The sequence below is a fragment of the Bison bison genome, unplaced genomic scaffold (genome assembly GCF_000754665.1).
Source record: "Bison bison bison isolate TAMUID 2011002044 unplaced genomic scaffold, Bison_UMD1.0 scf7180017864325, whole genome shotgun sequence".
NCBI classification, from domain to species: Eukaryota; Metazoa; Chordata; class Mammalia; order Artiodactyla; family Bovidae; genus Bison; species Bison bison.
In genome coordinates this window covers 1,660,136-1,667,096 of record NW_011494897.1, presented here as the reverse complement: position 1 = coordinate 1,667,096, position 6,961 = coordinate 1,660,136, and positions in this window count along the sequence as shown.

Genomic DNA, 6,961 nt, shown 5'->3' with positions numbered 1-6,961 from the left:
CAGGCTCCTCTGTCCATGGGATTCTCCAGGCAAGAATACTGGACTGGGTTGCCATTCCCTTCTCCAGGGGATCTTTCTGTCCCACGGATCAAACCCAGGTCTCCCACATTGCAGGCAGATTCTTTACTGTCTGAGCCATCAGGGAAGCCTGTATCAAATTTGTTTGCCTTAAAATCCCTTTCCTGAAAAGGGGTCATTTCCCAGAAGGTCCCTCCACACCTCATTTAGGTAGATCCAACCCCTCACCCCTGCCAGTCCTTGTAACACGCCTCAACTTGCCCGAGTCCTGGAATGAACTCAGCTTAGGCTTGTGCTGGATTTCCTGCCTGAGCAAGGGGTGGATCAGGAAGGGCTTACCTGAATTAATCCAGGAGCTTAATTAAACTAATAAAAGCAACTTCCACAGGGCAGATATAAAAAGGACGCTGTTTCTTGGATTTGTTTCTATTCTTTTTCCAGCTTTAGCTTCTATTCAATCTTTAGCCCTGACTAAATCAGTATATTTCAATAGTCACACCTAGAAATCTGGCAAGTATGATCATAATTTTGAACACAATTTCTTTGGGGATTTGAATGAACAAAGCTTGTTTGGGAGTTCTAGATCTTACTGCATATTGTTTCTTTTCACAGAAGTCTCACTTCTGCTTATTTTATGTTTAGGACTCAAATGTATTAATGATTTGTGTTTCTCTGAATTCCGTGGTGAAGGTGCTTATTGAAAAGACTGAGGTTCAATATTCTGTAATGACCTACATAGGAGAAGAATTTTAGAAAGAATGAATGCGTGTATATGTATAACAGATTCACTTTACTGTACCTGAAATTAACACAACATTGTAAATTAACTATGTTGTCATTTAGTCCCTAAGTTGTGTCGAACTCTGCAACCTCGTGGTCTGTAGCCCGCCAGGCTCCTCTATCCATGAAATCCTCTAGGCAAGAATACTGGAGTGGGTTGCCATTTCCTTCCTCAGGGAATCTTTCCAAGCCAAGGATCAAACCCACGTCTCCTGCATTGGCTGGCTGATTCTTTACTGCTGAGCCACTGATCAACTACGCTCCAATAGTTTTTTTTTTCTTTTAAAGAAATAACTGAGAGGCTGGAAGCAGGTGGAGAAAGTAGATAAAATTTCCATACTTGACTTCAAAAAATGTAAATAATCATGATATTTTTATTACAGATCAAATAAGTGTTACTTTTTACCAGCTCTCCTGCTGCTGACCAACTGATCTAACCAATCCCTCTCCCACACACAGCATCATCCCTCAATTTAGAATGAAGCCCATAATTCATGACAATTTTGGGGTGGTTATGGCCACTGCTGCTTCACTGGCTATTTTAGCTGAAGCCATCACTAGCCTATACCCGCCTCAGGCACAGGCTGAAGGCTGGGTGGCCTGATGCTATCTTTACGTAACTGGAGCATTGCTTCTGCAAGTGAGGAGTTGCCTTTAAATTATTCCAGTGAGCCTCTCTCCAGTTCACCGGCATTTCCCAACAATAAGGAAAGCAGGAGAAACTGCCAAGATGGTCTTGATGCAGCAGGATTTAAGGGGAGGTGAAAAAATAAGGAAGAGTCATCTGTTGGAAGATGCCAAGCAGGCCCAGGGATGTTATACAGTCTAACACTGATCACCTCTTCTCCAGGTAGGAATGTTGGCAGAGCCAAGGGGAGGGTGCAGTGGTTCTCAGTCAGCGTTCCTGGCACGCTTGGGGGCATCTGGTAATGTGTGTGTTAATGTGAGTGTTAAATGTGTATGGACTTCCTTAGTGGCTCAGATGGTAAGGCATCTGCCGACAATGTGGGAGACCCAGATTCGATCCCTGGGTTGGGAAGATCCTCTGGAGAAGTAAATAGCAACCCACTCCAGTACTCTTGCCTGGATAATCCCATGGATGGAGGAGCCTTGTAGGCTACAGTCCATGGGGTCGCAAAGAGTCAGACACAACTGAGCGACTTCACTTCTCTTCACTTCACTTAAATGTGTATACTGTTCACAAGACTGTTTTTTACTAGATTATTTGCACCTTGGGGGCAAGGATCTTACCTCTATCATTTCAAAGGTGTATACCCAGCTGGGCACTTCCCAGGCTCTTGACAAATATATGTTTAATGAAATATGCTCTTTTTGAAATTCTCCTTTTAGCTCTGTTCATATGCTAAAAAAATAACAAAATAAGTCCATTTCTTTATTATTTAACTCATAGTTCTTGAGATAATTTTGTTGACTGGGAAAAAATGCACAACCTAGAAGTTAAGAATTATGTCTTATTTGTGGACAAAACTGAGGACTTTAGCCTGAAAGACAGCCTCTTAGATACCTCTGAGGGACTGCTCCGAAGGATATACAGAAGTTTTTGCAATAAAAACTAGGTGACTGGAACATCAAAAGATTACTGTTACTTACAGCCAGCTAGACATCTCAAGTTAACGAATCTAGCATGCTTTTCTGTGTCTGGGAAGATGGAAGAGACTGTGTGTGTGTGCTCAGTCATATCTTGACCCTTTGTGACTCCATGGACTGTATACACTCAGGCTCCTCTGTTGATGGAATTCTTCAGGCAATAACACTGGAGTCAGGTGCCATTTCCTCCTCCAGGGGATCTTTCCAACCCAGGGATCGAACCCACGTCTCCTGCATTGGCAGGTGGATTCTTTACCACTAGGGCCACCTGTGAAGCCCCGTGTCTGGGCTCATTAAAATCATTCCTTTGATATGCACCTTAACTGTCTTAGACAGGATCCTGCCTTACTCTACCCTGAATCCCCTCAGGGTGCACCTTTAGGGGAGGCTGCAGTGGGTGATGGTTTGTTGGCTGTAACAACCTTGGTTTATTGATATGGTAGGTGACGACTTTATCCATAATTTGAATAAGTATTTTCCTCTAGGTTGAATAGACCTTATCAGGTGCCAAGTAGTTTCAAAAGGATTAATTAGTTGGAGGATAAACTTTGAAATATTTTTTTAAGACAATAGAGAAAAAGCACTCCCAGTGTTATTGGCCACCATGTTAAGTGCCTCTGAGAACTTCCCATCTCCTGCTACAGATGTTGTATCACCATTCTTCCTACAGCAGGATAAGTTTTAAAATTAGATGTTCTTGAGTTTACATGATCAATATGCATTGAAGCAACAACGCTCATTTCAGCAGGTCTGTAGCAATCCTGGTATTGTTAGGGTGTTTCATCGGACAGGGTCCAAAGCCCTCAATTATGTACCTGGAGTAAGTTCATTTACACTCTTTCATGGCAGGCAGACAATAGACTCGACTTCTTATCACATGTCCCAGCATGTGGGGCGACACAAAGTGGAAAGAGCATGGCCAGTTGAGTATGGGGAGCTCAATATGGCAGGAGTATTAGCTCAGCTCGTAAAGAAACCACCTGCAATGCAGGAGACCCCAGTTCAATTCCCAGGTTGGGAAGATCCCCTGGAGAAGGGATAAGCTACCTACTCCAGTATTCCTGGGTTTCCCTGGTGGTTCAAATGGTAAAGAATCCACCTGCAATGCAGGAGACCTGCATTCGATTCCTGGGTTGGAAAGATCCCCTGGAGGAGGAAATGGCACCCGACTCCAGTGTTATTGCCTGAAGAATTCCACGAACAGAGGAGCCCGGCGGACTATAGCCCGTAGGATTGCAAAGAGTCAGATATGACTGAAGTGACTTAGCACAGCAGATTGTGTCTATATGAAACGTAGAAAGAGCTAATGCTCTAAGCTGGATGGATGGACATTTGTCATTTGCCTCCCTGGTATCCAGTCCTTTTGCTGCTATCAGTGGCCCCTATTTTTATTTTGAGATCCACTCCTGCTCCCTTTCATTCCTGTGGCCTAGAGTAGGCCCTTGCTCTTGGGACTGAAGTCTCAGCCAATGGCTGTAACATATTTTCTTGGCATAAGACCTAGCCTAATCTAGTCAATATGTTTCTGTGGATTTTTCTAGAGAATTCTGAGTCAAAGATTCCCCACTCTTTTCTACCAGATTTGGGCCTCGAAGGAACTTATTCCCAGAACACGTAGCAGCCACTTGGGGGTTCATCCAGGGAGAGCCTTCCTGAGAATGGAATCAAAGTAGAGTTAGTTGAGTCATGGCACAGAGAAAAAAAATGGGTCCTGGAGATATCACTTGAGCCCTTGCACCATGGTGCACCTGAAATTCTGAAATTTCTAGTTGCATGAGACAATACATTTCTTTTTTGGATTAGGCCAATTTGAGTTGAATATTCTATTACTTGGAACTGCAAAAATCCCAGTGTATACATTTGGTCAGCCAAATTCTTTTGTCAAGTCCAAAGGGCAAGCACAGGGTGAAGACTTTGAAGAAAAAGACGAGCAAATTGTAAGAGGACATGTGGCCGTGAAGTAAGAGGATCTCTAATGATGGCCTTGAATGGGGACATGCAAATGACTGGGTTGGCTGTGAAAATCCTACTTTTCTCACAATTCTTATTTTTAGTTCAAATTCTGGATAAATCCCAAATACTCTTATTTAAAACATAGCTTTAGAAATCTAAATATGGGATATAAACCTTCCCAAGGCCTACTGACCTTCAGAGAAATATTTGAACCATAAAATCCAAAAATAAACTAAGTCCACTTTTTAAAAGATTCAACCATCTGAAAATCAAAAAGGACCATAGTTTCCTCTAATTTAATTTACTGCAAGTCTTAGTTACCAAGAGCAACAGATAATTATTTTGAATACAGCTCTCTGACACTCCTCTCTTTCTCTGTACTCTTCTTGGCAAATGGGTAGAAAATCTGTAGTAACACCCCACAGTGAGAATAGAATATAAGATTATTTCAGACAGTCATAGACACAAGATAAAACTACCCTTCCACTCCTAACCAGTGTTCATCATCTATGGCTTCAGTTCCACTGATTCTTTTCCATTCATGCTGAGCATGATTTCAGACATACAGTGAGAGTGATAGCTTGCGGTGAATGGCAGTTTGAAGTGAGATCTTAGTGCCCTGACTTGTGATCAAACACCAGTCACAGCAGCAAGAGCGACAAGTCCTAACCACCAGACCACGAGGGCCAGTGACTAGGGTCTGGGCCCCAGACCCTGTCTACCTTGAAAAAAATATTCTGACGGGGAGATGGAAGGCAGAGATGAAAGCAAGGGGTTTATTAGAAAAGCAGAGTACATGTGGATAGACACACGATTGAGCTCAGAGAGAGAGTAAGGGGTAAAGTCTTCCAGGTCTTTGTTTTCCTCTGGCCGATCGTCTTGCTTTGATCCCATGGCTAATCTGCCTCAGAGTTCTCCCTTATGTGTGTGTGCATCCTTTAGCCAAGGTGAATTTCAGCTCAAGGACCACTGGTGGAGTTAGCACAACTTATTATGGCCTGGTGTCCCCTCCCTTTGACCCCCGAGGAGCCTATCTGCGCATGTGCAGTTGAAATCTTCCCAGCCCCAGGTATAGGGAAGTTGTGATCTCCTGATCCTTTACGCCAGCAGGGCTTAGCCTGTCTCTGCGCCTGCTGTTACTATTATCTTAAAGTGGCCACAGGAGACAAAGTTCAGCTACTCACCCTGTTGCTGTTGTTATTTCTATCTTGAAGTATAAACAGGAAGCTGGACATCAGTGTCTAACCTGGGGCCCATCTATCCTCTGCCTCTAGAAATATGAACAGAAGTCTAGCTGCAAATGTCTAGCCTGGAACCCATCTATGTCCTGCCTCAAATCAGAGCACAGGATTCGCTCAGGGCTAGAGGTTCAATGTAACTTACATACAGAATATGATGCTGATGCTCAAGTGAATACTCCGTGGAGGAAAATGAGTATACAATGGATTTCCAAGAACCACTCCTGGGAGGGAGATGATGATTTGGGGCTGACTGGGAAATTTCAATGTCACATTTTCAAACTGCTACAGAGTCTTGCCTTTCCCTTTCTCAAGAGTGATGGTTTATTTTCACAAATCCTTTTCATTCATTTCTAGGAAACAGGTTGGTATTATTTTCTAGCCAGAGAATGCATCTATGACCCATCTTCAATGCAGCTCTTTGTACCTAAGGTGGAGGTGAATTAATATGAATAGTGTTGTATGAAGGTAATTTTCATTTTCAGCACACTGGAACTTTCTGTTCTCTGAACACATAGTCCAAGTAATCGAGCACTTAATTATCCCTCTAAGGGTTTCATGTGTGTTACTTTTGTTGACTAAAAAAAAGAAAAAGAAAAAAAGAAAACCTGCAATTTGCTAGTTACATTTTATTTGGGGACCTTACTGAGGATGATAGCCTGAGAAGGCAGCCTCTCAGGTAGTTCTGAGGAACTGTCCCAAAGGGGTAAAGGAGGAGTCAGAATACATAGGAACTTTTGTTGGAAAAAAAAACAAAAACCCAAAAGCCATGTAGTCGAACAACAAAAGATTACTGTTCAGATCAGATCAGATCAGATCAGTCGCTCAGTCGTGTCCGACTCTTTTCGACCCCATGGATCGCAGCACGCCAGGCCTCCCTGTCTATCACCAACTCCCGGAGTTCACTCAGACTCACATCCATCGAGTCAGTGATGCCATCCAGCCATCTCATCCTCTGTCGTCCCCTTCTCCTCCTGCCCCTAATCCCTCCCAGCATCAGAGTCTTTTCCAATGAGTCAACTCTTCGCATGAGGTGGCCAAAGGACTGGAGTTTCAGCTTTAGCATCATTCCTTCCAAAGAAATCCCAGGGCTCATCTCCTTCAGAATGGACTGGTTGTATCTTCCTGCAGTCCAAGGGACTCTCAAGAGTCTTCTCCAACACCACAGTTCAAAAGCATCAATTCTTCAATGCTCAGCCTTCTTCACAGTCCAACTCTCACATCCATACATGACCACAGGAAAAACCATAGCCTTGACTAGATGGACCTTTGTTGGCAAAGTAATATCTCTGCTTTTGAACATACTATCTAGGTTGGTCATAACTTTCCTTCCAAGGAGTAAGCGTCTTTGAATTTCATGGCTG